Source organism: Balaenoptera physalus (genome assembly GCF_965194825.1).
Source record: "Balaenoptera physalus genome assembly, chromosome: 9".
Lineage (NCBI taxonomy): Eukaryota > Metazoa > Chordata > Mammalia > Artiodactyla > Balaenopteridae > Balaenoptera > Balaenoptera physalus.
The window spans coordinates 51,106,271-51,121,566 of NC_138888.1; the positions used below are offsets into that span (position 1 = coordinate 51,106,271).

Consider the following 15,296-nt stretch of genomic DNA (forward strand, 5'->3'; position numbering starts at 1 on the left):
TCAAATTTTTCAAATGTCAAAACTACAGTTTATATTGACTGCCACAAATTCAGTGAACACTTTTAATTATGCACTAAGCAGAAAATTTGAAATTAAATGTTCAGCAACGTTCAAATAAATGAAGAAGTCCCCTCCCCCAGGCCATCCTTTGACATAACTAGGACAATCCAATATAATAACCCTCTAAAAGGATTAATTCTGCCTAAAACCAGCTCCTGAAAACAACCACATGGCACCTTCTGAAACATTCTTGATAATATGCACACCATTATTACATTTACAACCCATGAGCCTGCTGCTGACTCTGTCTTGGAACATTCTATGATAATGCTGAACGAGGGAGTCTTCACGATCAGAATCGTAGGAAAACCTCAATAGTAATTAAAATATACAAAATAAAAGAGCAATAAGGTTACATTTTGCTTCTATTAAATTAATAAGATATTTTAAACACACTCGTTGCTGGAGATGGTGTAGCAAAACGGGTCCACGTGTACTCTGATGATGGCAATGCAAAACAGCAATGCCAGGCAAAGCCATTCAAAATGTTTACCTGATTCAGTGATTTGCATTATTCAGAGGAAGAACAATGTTTTGCACCTGCATAATGCAAAATTAATAGAAGAAAGTTTGTAAGCTTGGAAGCCTCCTAAATATCTAGCGAGTGTAGCTGGTGGTTAGGTAAGATATGTTGTACCCACTTAATGAAAGGCATTGGTATATGCAAATAATAGTGTTAAGAGGCACAAGGAGTTCTGTCAAGGGAGCAGGAGGGGCAGAATTGTAAGTGCAGTTTTTCCTTCTGTTGTTGAAAGTTTCATTAATGTTACCATAAATTTATTTGTTTAATAAAAATGTTAAATAAATTGCAAGGAAGGTTCATTACCTTCTAGTTATTTGTAAGAGGATACAGAATCATGCATATACAGCATCTCTTTTTTTTAACCATTTTATTTATGCTTGGCTTGACTTGGCTAGACTGGTCTGTGGTTTCTTCCACACAGTATTAAGTTACACCTACCCATTAGGCCAAGGGGGAAAATTCTCAGGGTATGGAGCCATTTAGAACTGCTTAAAAAGACAGGCAGTAAGAGCAGACTTCCAGAAAAAGGTAGTGATCCTTGAGTTATCCCAAGGAGGACAATGGAGAAAGGAAGCCAGGTTCAGCAGCAGGGCATCGTAAGTGGGGTGCACCCCATAGAATACAGCCCCCTGGTGTTTTGCAGTGCTGACTACCTACTGATCCCCTGCTGGAGTAGACATGGTTTTGCCTACCCAACAGCTATTCTTCACTTCTTCCTTGCAGAGTTCCTGGTGATAAACAACAGCACCAACTCAAGCTAGTTTAAGCTAGAAAGGGGTTTCTTTAAGGACACAGGGAGCTCACAGAATCCCCAGGAGGGCTGGAAAATCAGGCTTGAAGACTATATAACCTGGAACGATACCCAAATTATACCACCAGATTGCTCCAGTGGAGACCCGTGGCCACTGCCACCTATAACGTGGATGCAATGCGCGAGATGTTACCACTCAGCTGTTTCAGAAAACTGCATTGTCTATCTGAAATGCTCCTCCAGCTTCACTGGAAAAAGGAATCTGCCTGGCATCTAATCCCTCACTTTGCTCGGTTCTAAATCCAAGTCTTGTGCAGGTGTATCTGGTTGGTGGAGTTCAGGCAACATACCTGCACCCAAACTTACCTACCAACTGGGAAGGTGAGTTCTGCTTCCATCTGGGACTCATCATGTGGGAAATTTCTCAACTATAAGGAGCCACAAATGTGACGTGTCCACAAAACTTAACCCAACTTTGTCTAGTTGTCCATTTTACTTTTTGTGGCCATGAGCTCTGGGGCAGGCTGGCCCCATTCCCAGCTATCTTGATTAAGCCAGTTGTGGAAATGCCATTTTCCTTCATGGTAACTGGCCAAAAAAATTGTGTGACCCAATTCTGACCAATGAGGCATGAAAAGACATCTGCTGAGGGTCTTCTGAGAAAGGTTTCTTATAGCTCTTACAGAGAGACACAAGGACACAGTAATCCCTTTGTTCTGCCTCTGGATAGTGTGTGGAGATTTTAACTCTGGAGCTGCCGCCACCATCCAGTGACTGACCCACTTAAAATGGCAGAGCAGAAAGATGGAATTCATGTGGATCCTTGATAACATTGCTTAGCCACTGACTCAACCCATCCTATCTCAGGACTACTTGCTATGTGAAATAATACTTTTTTGTATTGTCTGAGCCAGTTGAGGTTTTCCTTGCAGCCCAAAGTATCCCGATCTACCCACTCTGCCCAGCATTGCAAGGATGATTGAGAATGAGTGGGAACACAGGCACGGTCATCTTCTTGTACTGGAGGAGCCTGAGGGTGTATCCGTGAAAATGAAATGGATGGGTAACATGTGGCCATATTAGGAAAGTCCCTTCTGAAGAGCTTTCCCTCTCAGAAGTGGACCCATCCATCCCCTGACTGCAACAACATCCTACTTCCTTTTGTGAATTTCATTTCCTCCAGTATGTTCAGTAATTGAAGACACTCTGTCCTGACACCGAGAAGGCTGAAGGAGTTCCTGGAGGTTCCTTCTGGCACAAACCTCCTGTCACAACCCCGCCCGCATACCCCTCACTCCAACAGCCAGGGGCAGGCTCAGGCCTAAGCTCAGTCAATCAGACTCTTTCTCTCAAGACTTGATCTCTCCAACCAAATGACTCAACGACGGAAAATAGTAGTAGGTATTCATTCATTCCAAAAAACTCTCACTCCAGCCCTACTCCCTGGCCAGGACTGCTGAGTTGTTCCTGCTGCCTGGTTGCCCAAAGCTACCCTGGAGGGATATCTGTTCTGTCTCTAAAACCACCGAGCTCCCAGGAAACAGAGATTTCAAAACCACCCCAGTAGCCCAGCCAGAGACCTTCCAGTGTGAAAGCTTATACACTTGAAGAAAATACAAATTAAAACGTTACGGGGGCTTCCCTGATGGCGCAGTGGTTGAGAATCTGCCTGCCAATGCAGGGGACAGGGGTTCGAGCCCTGGTCTGGGAAGATCCCACATGCCGTGGAGCGGCTGGGCCCGTGAGCCACAACTGCTGAGCCTGCGCGTCTGGAGCCTGTGCTCCGCAACAAGAGAGGCCGCGACAATGAGAGGCCCACGCACCGCGATGAAGAGTGGCCCCCGATTGCCGCAACTGGAGAAAGCCCTCGCACAGAAATGAAGACCCAACACAGCCAAAAATAAATAAATAAATACTGCTTTAAAAAAGGTTACGAAAAGTTGGTTCTACAACGCCACCTCTTTCTCTAAGGATTGCTTCAGTGAATTTATACTGAAACGTTCTTTATGCATGAAAGCCATCCTATTTCTTCTCCTTCTGGCCCCCCACCCCAAAATTGGGGTTTTAAATTATGAAATAAAAAGGCTGATATAAAACAAGCTGCTAAAATTAAACTCATCAAGAAGTTTACAGATGACGCAACTGTTCATGAAGCATTTCTGTTTATAAATTTCAGAGAATATTGGAATCCTGGATCTTCGCTTGTTGGAAACTTGAAGACAATTATTGGAAATATTTTTTAAAGTATTTTATTTCCAGGAACTGTAATACTGAGTAACATGTGACATCCAAGGGCAAGAGAAATAAATATTGAGTATGTGGAGGAAAAAGAAAACCATTTTATCTCTTCATCTGGAACATTTTTCTTAACATAAATTTTTTAAATTGTGGTAAAATACACATAATATTCTAACCATTTTAAAGTGTATAGTTCAGTAGAATTTTTTAAAAATTAGACAATTGAATGTTTTGGGTTTATCAAATTATATGCTCATACAACTTGCTACCATGAACACTTGTGAATTTTCTCATAAAATTAGAATTCTTTAGTCTGCTGTCTGCGGAAATGTTAGTTATAAAGTTTAGTACTGAGACTGCATTACAGTGATGACCTCTCTTCTATTTTTGAACATTGAAACAAATGAAAATGATCCAAGAAATAAAGAGAAACACATTCATGATGAAAGCCACTTAATTTCTCATTTTTAACCTCCAGCTAATTAAAAATACTAGATAATGTTCAGTGGGTCTTGCTGTAGTCAAAAGGAATTATATATTAGCTCTTATATTTTTTAAAACTTCTATTATGGAAAATTTCCAATGCATACAAAGTGAACAGAAAATGAACCCCCATGTACCCAACCTCCAGCTGCAACAATTATTAATATTCTGCCATTCTTGTTTCATCTGTATCTCCACTGCCCCCCCACCACACGCTCAGTTACAATTGTTATCGTTCATTCTTTTAGGTAATTTCTACACATTAAAACACACAAATCTTAACCGTGTAATACTGGCAAACAAACACTCCCACATAACCTCCAGTCCTATCACAATACAGAACTTTCCCATCTCCTCAGAAAGTTCCCTCATGTCTCCTCTTAGTCTTCCCCAATCAGAGATAAGCCACTGTTTTGATTTTTTCACTTTTGATTATTTTTGCCTGTTCTAGAACTTCACATAAATGGAACCATCCTCTTTCAATCTGCCTTCTTCCACTCGGCACAATATTTGTGAGGGTCACCCATTTTGTTGAGTAATTCCTTCTCAATTACTGCTGCGAGGCATCGCATTGTGAGAATACTGGTTCTTAAGTGGGAGGACCATTGTTAGATAGGTCTTACTATCTGGCTGATGGACAGTGAGTTGCTTCCAGCTTTTGGCTATTGTTAAAAAAAAAAGCTGCTATGAACATCCTTGTACAAGCGGGTTTTTTTTGTTGTTTGTGTGTGAGTGTGTGTGTGTATGTTTTCATTTCTCTTGGATAATGCCTAGGAATGGAATTGCTAAGTCAAAGTGTAGCTCTATGTTAATTGTATGACACTGTCAAGCCATTTTCCAAAGTGGTTGTACCATTTTATAGTCCAACATATATCCAACTTTATACATCAACATATGAGAATTCCAGTTACTCCATAGTCTCACTAACGTTTAGCTTTATAAATCTTTTAAATTTTAGCAATTCTGTTGGGTATGTGTTGGTATCCCATACCAAACTCTGCCAGCTAACTCTTTGACCCAGTGAGACTGTGGATTTTTGCTGCCTCTGAGCTGCACAGAGATTGGGAAGTTATCAAAAGCAAATAGCTGCTGCAAATAGCAAATCTCACCATGGTAGATTCTTGTCTAGTTTCTCTCAGCTTTTGATTATTCTTCAGTGCTTTCTGATAGTCATTTTCATTAAAAAATTTTTTCCCAAATATTATAGTTATTATTTGGGAAGGCTTGTCTAACCAAAGTACTCTGTCACTATTGGTGATTATTTTAAAACATGTTCAAAATATTGGGAATTGTTTATTGAGAAGCTCAAAATTACCCAGATGGTCATATCTGGAACCTAGCTATACATAGGGCAAAATACAGCACAATTTGGACCTCAATACAAAAAAGCACAAAGAATGAACATATATCTATGCATATACACACACATATATATATATCCTTTCACAAGGTGCTATCCCTTGATGATTGCCACTGACAATTCTGCTCCACTGGCAACTGATGTAGGACAAAGCAGTTTGGGGCAGGTGGGGCACGGACCATCTAAATCTTGAGTGGTTAGCAGTGAGTACTCCACATCCAACCCGTTGGCACAACTAGCCAACCATCAAGCATATAGCCTTAATTATGAGACAACACCAATAGGAAAGATATATGTGGAAGTTGGACAGTGGAATGATACATGAGCAGACACTGTATACTGTCCAGAAACAGTGCAACTTCAGGCAGGGTGGGAAGAAAATTGCTTTTGAGGACATACAATTTCAAGCATGAAACCAGTTGTTTAGTAGGTTTACATTTGACGAAGGGATGAGGGAGGGAGGGTGACTGATAGCAAAAGAGGGAAGAAAAAGCACTCCTATTACTTTCATGTCCAAATTCCCTAAAGTAACTTCTACTGTTATTCCTCTTTATAAATTAAGACTGAGGCTTAGTGAGGTAACTGCTTAAGTGACTCCAGTGTGTCTCACATATCACTAGGGCAACAGTAGTCAGTTTTTAGAAGCTGGAGGTCAAGTTGCTAAATCCTTTGCCTTTGATGGATGACGAAATGGTCACTAAAGGCATGCAAGACATATAAAGAAGGTATCATCGTTTTAAAATCTCTCACTCTGCTCTACACACACAATCTATTAATCAATCAACCCTCCAGTCAGTTAATTCGAGTTTTAAGTGGGTTAGAAAGCCACTCTTAAAAAAATACAATCTATTCCTGGGTGGCGTATATATCAGTCATGCACATCATTGTATTAATTATTTTACTTACACGGCTATCTGAGAGAGAAGTGTGTCATCTTTCTTTTTTCCCTTTGGAAAAGGAAGAGAGGCAATTTTGGAGCCAGGGCACTTGGCAGAGGACTCTGGGGAAAGCAGGCTGGGGCTTTAGGCACCAGAGAATATCATGGCTTCTGGAGGGCAGGAAGAGGAAAATGTTAATTGTCAAGATGTTAAGGACTCTCGGGCTTCCCTGGTGGCGCAGTGGTTGAGAATCTGCCTGCCAATGCAGGGGACACGGGTTTGAGCCCTGGTCTGTGAAGATCCCACATGCCGCGGAGCAACTAGGCCCGTGAGCCACAACTACTGAGCCTGTGCATCTGGAGCCTGTGCTCTGCAACAAGAGAGGCCACGATAGTGAGAGGCCCGCGCACCATGATTAAGAGTAGCCCCCGTTTGCCGCAACTAGAGAAAGCCCTAGCACAGAAACGAAGATCCAACATAGTAATCAATCAATCAATCAATCAATCTTTAAAAAAAAAAAAAAAGCCTGTGCCTTAAAAAAAACCACATTTAAAAAAAAAAAGATGTTAAGGACTCTTGCCTCTTTGGACTTTTCTAGGGTCTTTTTGGAGGCAACTCTCATAACTTTGATCCCTACTGATCATGTGATGCTGGCATGGAAATGAGTTCTTCTCCTTTTGACTTATTTTTCTCACCCTCACTGGGTTGACTCTTGAAAAGAATGGGCATTGTGCTTACAGACAGCAGGTCCACAGGCTAAACTGAGGACTCCCCTCTATCCTATGGTTTCAAACACATGTGGCCCATCACGGCAGGCACCAGACTAACTAACCAAATGAAGAAAACCACTGAGAGGTGGGTGCAGTGCCTGGCACGCAGACACTGAGGAACTAAGCTTTGATACACTGTGAAATTTGCAGTCAGTTGCGTTCCTTTCTTTGCTTTGGTCCCCAGGACACCCAGATCTAAACTCAAAAGTTCAAGAATTTCTGACGTACATTTCTACATACTAACTTTACCTTGGCTTTATCTTTTATTTTCCTTTTTCCCTACCTCTATTTGTTTGTTCTTAGTTTGATATATTGTGTGTATTTGCATAAAGCTGATTCGATTCCTTTTGGGAGTAAGGTGGGGGAAATAAGTAAGTAAGGCCTCTTTAGACTGTCTTTTAATAGCCAGAGTATGCATCATTATTTGGCAAGAAGAACTAGAGCTGTTTGGTATCCTTCGTCAAATAGGTTATTGAGCAAGCCGTGAGTCCTGCTTTTAAGTAGGAAAACAATTTTTTTTTTAATAAATTTACTTATTTATTTTTAAATTTTTGACTGTGTTGGGTCTTCATTGCTGCGCATGGGCTTTCTCTAGTTGCGGCGAGCGGGGGCTACTCTTCGTTGCGGTACGCGGGCTTCTCATTGCAGTGGCTTCTCTTGTCGCGGGCCATGGGTTCTAGATGCACGGGCTTCAGTAGATGTGTCTCCCGGGTTCTAGAGCACAGGCTCAGTAGTTGTGGCGCACGGGCTTACTTGCTCTGCTTCATGTGGGATCTTCCCGGACCAGGGCTCGAACCCGTGTCCCCTGCATTGGCAGGCGCATTCTTAACCACTGTGCCACCAGGGAAGTCCCTAAGTAGGAAAACAATTTTTAAATGTGCCCATCTCAAAGCCGAGTCTTCTTCTTCTTTGTTTTTTTTATTCCTTCCTATTTAGACCAAATTGCTTACTAGCCTTTCTAAAAAAAAAGAAAAAAAAAACTGACTTAATATCTCTCTACAAGTTTATAAAGGGTCAACAAGCTTTTCTGTAACTTTATGAAAGTTGAAGTTAGAGAAAATGTTTAAATTTGCAGAAGCTTTGTCTTCCAGTTTGCCAAAATAATAAAAGCTTTGTTCTGAAAGTGATTCAATTAAAAGGTGGGCTTACCTGGTAGGCTGTAGAATTCCTGTTGCCTCTGGCTCAAAAAATTAGCACAGGTAACTCCCATGGATGACTGAGGTACAACTATCTTCATAATGTCCTTATAAAAAATTTCTGACCCGCTACTAACCAACATATAGTTATCAGCTCTTAACTATTTCAAGATATTATTCTCAGCACTCAAGGGACTGCAAAGACAAGTAAGCATGGTCCTTGCCCTCCGAGGCCCTACGATGTGTGGTTTGGGAGATGGTTTGTGTGGAGAAATAGGCAGAAAGTTAAGTAAATGCATCTACTGCAAGACAAAATGAGGGCAGTGCCATGAAAAGGGACACACACTGTGAATGCAGAAGAGGACGGGGTCTGGTTTGAGGGCCAAGATGGGTGCTGGCTTCACAGAAGAAGAAGGTGGTTGTTTCCATGTGGGGAACAGTGAGAAAGAACCAGAGAGGCCCACTGAGGCCCTCCATAGAGATCCTGGAACTCGGGGTCGAGGTGTTTGTCTTCAATTTTGCAGTAAGGGCGATGGGGTGTGGGCACTGAAGAATTTGCATCTGACAGCAAGGACATTTTAACTGCATTTTATTTAGATACCACATACCTCCAGATTCGGTTTTGTGGTGGCTTAAGACAAAACATAAAACTGTCTTGTAAAAAAGAAGTGGAATGAAAAGCATAAGTCCCAACTTACACTCCAGCAAACCGATAACGGACCAACCTGTTTGTGAGCTACCATGGCCTTGTTTGGATTCTACAAGGTACCTAAATAACTTGAATCGTGTAGAGAAGTAACCAGAAGTCAAACAACATATTTGGGAGGGCAATTCCTCATAGCTCAGCAACCTGACATTTTAACCTGCCTGCTCTTATTTCAGTTGCCTGAGTTCACCTCCAAGAAGAGCACAGACATTGTAATAGCATTGTTACACAACAAACCTCTTCCGATTTTACCAAATTTTCCCTCTGGCTTGCAACTGTCCTGACATGACTGAATTCCCCATCAGGGGTAGCCCTCAAATTAAACTGCTTCCTTCCCTTCTCCAGCCCCTGAAGTTAAGGAACAATATGTTTCTAATTCCTCTTTTGGGTTTTTAGTCTCAAGTCAATGTTTCTGCTCTAATTATATTATTGATGTGGCATTTTATGTCCTCAAAATGCCTTGTGGACTTCCTATAAAATAATACCTCTATTAACAAAAAGAATGGTTCCAATGACATTTCCTTGGCAGACATTTTATCAGTAGAGGGAAAAATAAAATCGGGGGAGAGGGCTTCTGTGGTGGTGCAGTGGTTAAGAATCTGCCTGCCTAACGCAGGGGACACGGGTTTGAGCCCTGGGCTGGGAAGATCCCACATGCCACGGAGCAACTAAGCCCGTGCGCCACAACTACTGAGCCTGCACTCTAGAGCCCACAAGTCACAACTACTGAAGCCCGCGCGCCTAGAGCCCATGCTCTGCAACAAGAGAAGCCACTGCAGTGAGAAGCCCGTGCACCGCAAGGAAGAGTAGCCCCCGCTCGCCGCAACTAGAGAAAGCCCGCACGCAGCAACAAAGACCCAACACAGCCAAAAATTAATTAATTAATTAATTAATTTAAAAAAAAATCGGGGGAAAGAGGAGGTAAGGTATAGGAAATAAGGCCAGGAAGGTTGGTAGAAAGAAATCATTAAATATGATCTAAAATGCTGTCACTTGTATGATAATGTATGTGTCTAGGAGTCTCGGGGTCAAAGCAGGCAAGGCAGGGACAGATGTGAGGAGACGGGAAGGAAGTGGGTCTGTCCTTAGGTAGGAAAGTGAACATGAGAGGCTCACAAAAAGAGGCCCAAGTTCCCCCTCTCATCAGCTCTCTTGGGGTCAGGCTCCGTCCCGCTGGACCATGCTGATTGGAGGAAGCAGGGGACTCTTAGGCCCTGGTTCACTACCCAGGGTTCTGTAAGGGCCAACCTGTCACCACCAGGCCTGGGACAATTCTGGAGCACCTACTGGCCCATAGCCATTGCCCTGAAAATGGACCTCTCCTCCCCTACCTACAGAGACCTGAAACCCTGTTAAAGAGAGGAAAAAGTTAACGACAGAAGGCTTGAAATGAAAGCTTGGCAGGGTCACACCTTCTGTGGAAGAACTGGTTACCTTAACCTTCCCTACAGCCAAAGGCGGCTACAGGGAACTGGACATTCACCTGGGGGTGGGCTGTCAAGAGAGAGGGAGGAGTTTGTGAAGTGGAGAGCCTGCGACAGAAGAGGGACCTGGAAGGCGTCCCGACTCTGGGGAGTCCCCCCGTTACCCTCAGTGGACCCAAGACAGCATGCACCGTGCCGCGGGTTAGCCTAAGGAAGCAGTGCGGGGCCCCAGGACCCTTCTTTTCTTCATTACGTAAGTTCGCCCATTTGGTCTAGCTGTTGGCGTTTCCGGTGGGGCAGAGTCTACAGGTCCTTCAGTCCCTTCAGTCATCTGACAGCTGCCTTCACGGTGACAGCGGAGGTGACGGTGTTGCTCCAGGCACCACAGCACCAGAGCCCCAGCGGCTCACCTCTTCCTTTTGGTTTTGCCACAGAAGGAGCAAGTGTACTTGGTGTGCGGGTTGATTTCAAATTCCTTCACCATCTTCCTGAGGGAGGTGCCATAACCAGCTCCCTACTTGCCAATGACGCGCGCCTTCCTGGCGCCTTCACACACTGCGTCCAAACCCAGAGAGGAAGCAACGCCCTTTACTGCAATGTCGACCGATCACTGTAAATTGACTTCATCCCCAGGAGATTTGATAATTGAAGTAACAAAATTTGCTATTTTTAAAAATGACTTATTGGCCAAATCAGAGGGTGGTATTTCAGTCAATGAGACATTGATAATTGAAGTAACATAAAGTTTGCTATTTTTAAAAATGACTTATTGGCCAAATCAGAGGGTGGTATTTCAGTCACTGAGACATTGATAAACAGACTCAGAAAAAGCAGGAACTGGCACATGCCCAGTTCAGGTGCTGCATGGGGATGGGGCAGGGGCAGGATGAGAATTCTTAGGGAGGAATCCTACCACCCGCTGCTTCGCTAGCAAAGGATACTTCTTTCCTCTACACGCTAGCTCTGCTGCCTCAAAAAGGAGCTGCTTGCTTTACAGAAAATCTCATCGACTATTAGCACATCCTGTGAGGTGTGTATCCTTCTCCTGGTTAGGCAGTGGTCAAGGCCCTGGCCTGAAGCCATACCCCCACTCAGTACAAAGCTGGGGCTGAAGCAGGCCTGTGAGACTGCGGAACCCTCAGTCCTCACTGCAGTGCACACCCCCAGGACCTCCCCTGTTCCACCAGGACCTGAGGAGGCAGCACGCCGTCTCCAGGGGGAACATCTACCCCTACACCCCACCTCCGAGATGTGAAGGGCACAGCCAGAGAGAGGGTCTAGCTTGCATCTGGAGCACCTTTTTGCCCCCTTGAGCCAGGAGATCTGCCAGGGCCCTAATGTGGCAGGGGACAAAGTGACCCTGCAGCCAAGGCTGTGCGGGGCAGCCTGGCCAGGGCCCAGGGGGAGAGGGTGGCAGAGATTCAGAGGTGTCTGTGATGACAGAGAGGCAAGGGGAGCCCAGATCCACGGGGAGGGGCAGCGGGCCCACAAATAGGCTGAGAAAGAACACACCAGGAATTCACAGGCAGCTGAGACCAGTGAAACATCAAACCAGCCCAGCCACAGCTTAGGGGTCCCAGAGAGTGTTCACACGCACAGACCAGCATAAGGCCGGGGACCCATCCCACCCCCGACTGCCATGACATCCTGGGAGGCCTCTGCTGCCGCCCCTCCGCTAGGCAGCTTCTAAGATAGGAGCAGAGGAGTGGAGGCGAGCCCGGAAGATTGAGCAGCATGGAGACAGAAGTCACCCTAAAGACGGTGTAGTGATCACTGCATCGAAGTCGAAACTGGTCAGACCCAATCTGGCTCCTCTTTACCTCCATCCAGTGGATAGGGGCCTCACGGAACCCAGGACGTACATTATTCTGCACATGCAAGCACAGTGAGTACAACAGACGTCCTGCTCCTCACTGCAGTCACTCCCTGGGCACCACCTAGGCTACACTTGGCAACCTCGTCTTGTTTTTTTCCATAAAGTATGTCACATGCCTCTCCTAGAGGAGGCCCAGCTCACATCTGAGTTTCTGTGCAAGCTGTCAGGCCTCCCCCGGTGCCAGTGCCAGGGCGTCTTCAGGATTGGGGTGGATGCCAGGATCTCTCAGGGGCCTAATCCTCCCCGCTTAGCAAGTTATGTTTTCAACACGTGGTCTCATCTTGAGGCACTAGGGGCCCTGTGTGTCCCTCCTCCCTACTTGGGTTTCCAGAGAGTGAGGGTAGAGGGTGTAGCGAGCTCCAGGCTGCAAGGCAGGTAGTTGTAGGAGGCCCAAATCACCAAGAATTCCAGGCCTGGGGGAGGGGGGGTGTTCATCTACTCCAGCTCTGCCACTTGAACCAACCAGGGAACTGAGGCCCACCACGTCATAAAGCCAAGACTGAGCCCGTGCATGGGGCTCCCTGTCCTTTGCAGCCCTCCCCTGGGGTCCGGGACAGGGTGTACGTGGAGGCCTCCCAGGAGGGCTGGTGGAGCACCCCGGTTCTGCTCACCTTCCGTTTTCCTTCAGGCCAGCCTTGACCTCGAGACCCACCTACAGTTCCAGTTTGTTCTCCTTCTTGCTTTCTTAAAGAAAATTTTAAATGAACTTTACAATGTTAATTAACCTTTCCCACTGTTTGGCCTCATCCTGGTCCCTGTGCTCTATATTCCCCCGGCAACAAATCACACTGTTTGCCTATTGATCAGCTGTAAATTGAAGCTTTTACAACCTATTAAATCACACCAGATCGACTAGGTGGTTTTTGCAAAGTCAGCATTTTGGACAAGCAGGGTTGTTCCTTCTTCTCTACCGGCTTCAGAGACGGGGGAGAGTGCTCTGTGGGGGGATGGGGGCTGTTGACTTTGGAGCTGACCAGTGTGTAAGGTTCCAAGCTAAATTTAGCTGGACCCTCCCAGCTGGCTGTTATTCCAGCAACTAAGTATGGGCTTGCCCATCTGTATTTTAAGCTGAGCCCCAAATTTCCCCCTGTTTGGTTTTGTTGTATTCTGCAGGACTTTGGTTTAGCTACCAAAAATGTAAAGGGTTTTCTTGTGGGCTTTGAAGTAAGTAAGTTCAACCAGAGAGAGTCAGAACAAACTGTGTGGCACTGACATGGGAGTCTGTGATTTGAAGGGACCTGTCCAGCTAGTGTAGAACATTCTTGACACCCCCCCTGCCCACAACCCTGAGTTAATTGTCTGAAACCAGGCAAGAAGGAAGAGCATGATTGCTAATTTGCACATGTAGAAAACTTACTGTTTTTATATGTCAACTATACCTCAATAAAACAAATTTTAAAAAAAAGAAAGCTTACTGCTAAGAAGCACTTCCAAAATTTTCAAAACCCTGTGCTTAAGTACCAAACCGTATACAACAGTATGCTACCATCTGTGTAGGAAAATAGAAAATACATGTTTGCATATGCAAGTACTATTTCTGGAAACATTCACAAGGAGCTGGCAATGCCAGTTGTGTCTGGAAAGAAAAACCGAAGGACTGTAGGCCAGAAGGGTAGTGTTAGAATTTTTTCCTGTGTGCACAGATTACTTACAGTTTTTATGTTTAAAAAAGTATTCTTCGGCCAGTGCATTCTGTATACTGACATGTGAAGTCATGGCTTCATGATTCCATTATTGCCATAGCAGTTTATAACACAGCACCTACCAACTCGGAAACTCCAGGAAAGAGCAAGCAAAAAGCCACAAATGTGTGAGCAGGTATGTATGTGTGAGTTCACAGTGTGCACACACACACTGACACACATCATGTTTTTTAGCACATAATTCCACCGTGTAGGTTTTAAAAACGGAGCATTGAATGAAAAGGCTGGAAACAAATATGCCCACATGTTAATAGTACTTAATTCTGCCTGGTGGGAATGTGGGTCATTGCTGTTTTCTTCCCTATATTTGTGTGCACTTAAAAAATTTCAACCCAAAAGTTTCCACTTAAAAATAGATCCTGACCCTGTGTTGTTAAAAAGCAGTGTATTAAGTACAGGAAGATGGTAAAGGAATCCCCATAGCCACAAGTCTCCAAGCATTAATGTTCAGTCTCTTATAGGAAGCATCGGGATTTTTTTCTCATTTCACTTATTTGACATCATTCAGGGATGATGGGGATATTTGCTCATGTCTTACCCTTAGATCCGCTCGTGTCAGTTCAACAAATGTTTATCAAACGAGTATGATGGGCTGGGTGCTAGGGGGATACACACCACTGCCATTTCTCCCATCTTAAAAAAGAGAAAAAAGAAAGAAGATACTTTCTTGGATTCACCTCTCTCTCCAGGAGGCTCCATGCCTCCTATTCTCCTTTGCAGCAAAATTCCCTCAAACAGTTGTTTAAACTGTCTCCAATTCCTCTCTTTGAATTCTCTTTTGAACCTCCTTCAGTCACCCCACCTCCCACCCCGCACCTCCACCACATTGTTCTTGTCTGGTCACCTGTGACCTCTACCTGGCTAAATTCAATGGACGGTACTTGCTCCTCATTGCCCTTGACCCTGCTGTAGCAGGTCCTCTACCTAGAAACACGCTGGGACGCAGCTCACCTCTGCTTCTCCTCCTCCCTCACTGACCGCTCATTCATTCTCCTTTGCTGCTTGGTCTTTTTCTCCTCTGCTTTAAAGGGTGGGGGGCTCCAGAGCTCAGTCCCCAGACCCCTTTTCTCTCTGCACTTTTTCCTAGATGATCTCATCCATTCTCACAGTTGAAACATTACTGATCTGCTGAGAACTCTCCCATGTATGTATTCAGCCTGGATCACGCCCCTGAACTCTAGGCTCACATAGCCAACCACCTACTCTCCATTTCCTCTTGGATATATAAGGGCATCTCAAAGTTATCATGTCTATAACAACTCCTAAATTCCTACCCAAAACCACTCTCCCTGAGGTCTTCACCTCTCAGCAACTCCATCATTCCTGTTGCTCATGCCCAAAACCATGGAGTTATCCTTGCTTCCCTCTTTCTCTCATGTGCCACATCA

At 44.6% G+C, this 15,296-nt stretch overlaps 1 protein-coding gene across 3 annotated transcripts in view; it reads right to left on the minus strand.

Annotated features, from left to right (window-relative positions):
- Positions 1-15,296, minus strand: part of ARMC2 (armadillo repeat containing 2) — a 178,362-nt gene that overhangs the window by 152,110 nt on the left and 10,956 nt on the right. The gene's annotated exons all lie outside the window — the stretch shown is intronic.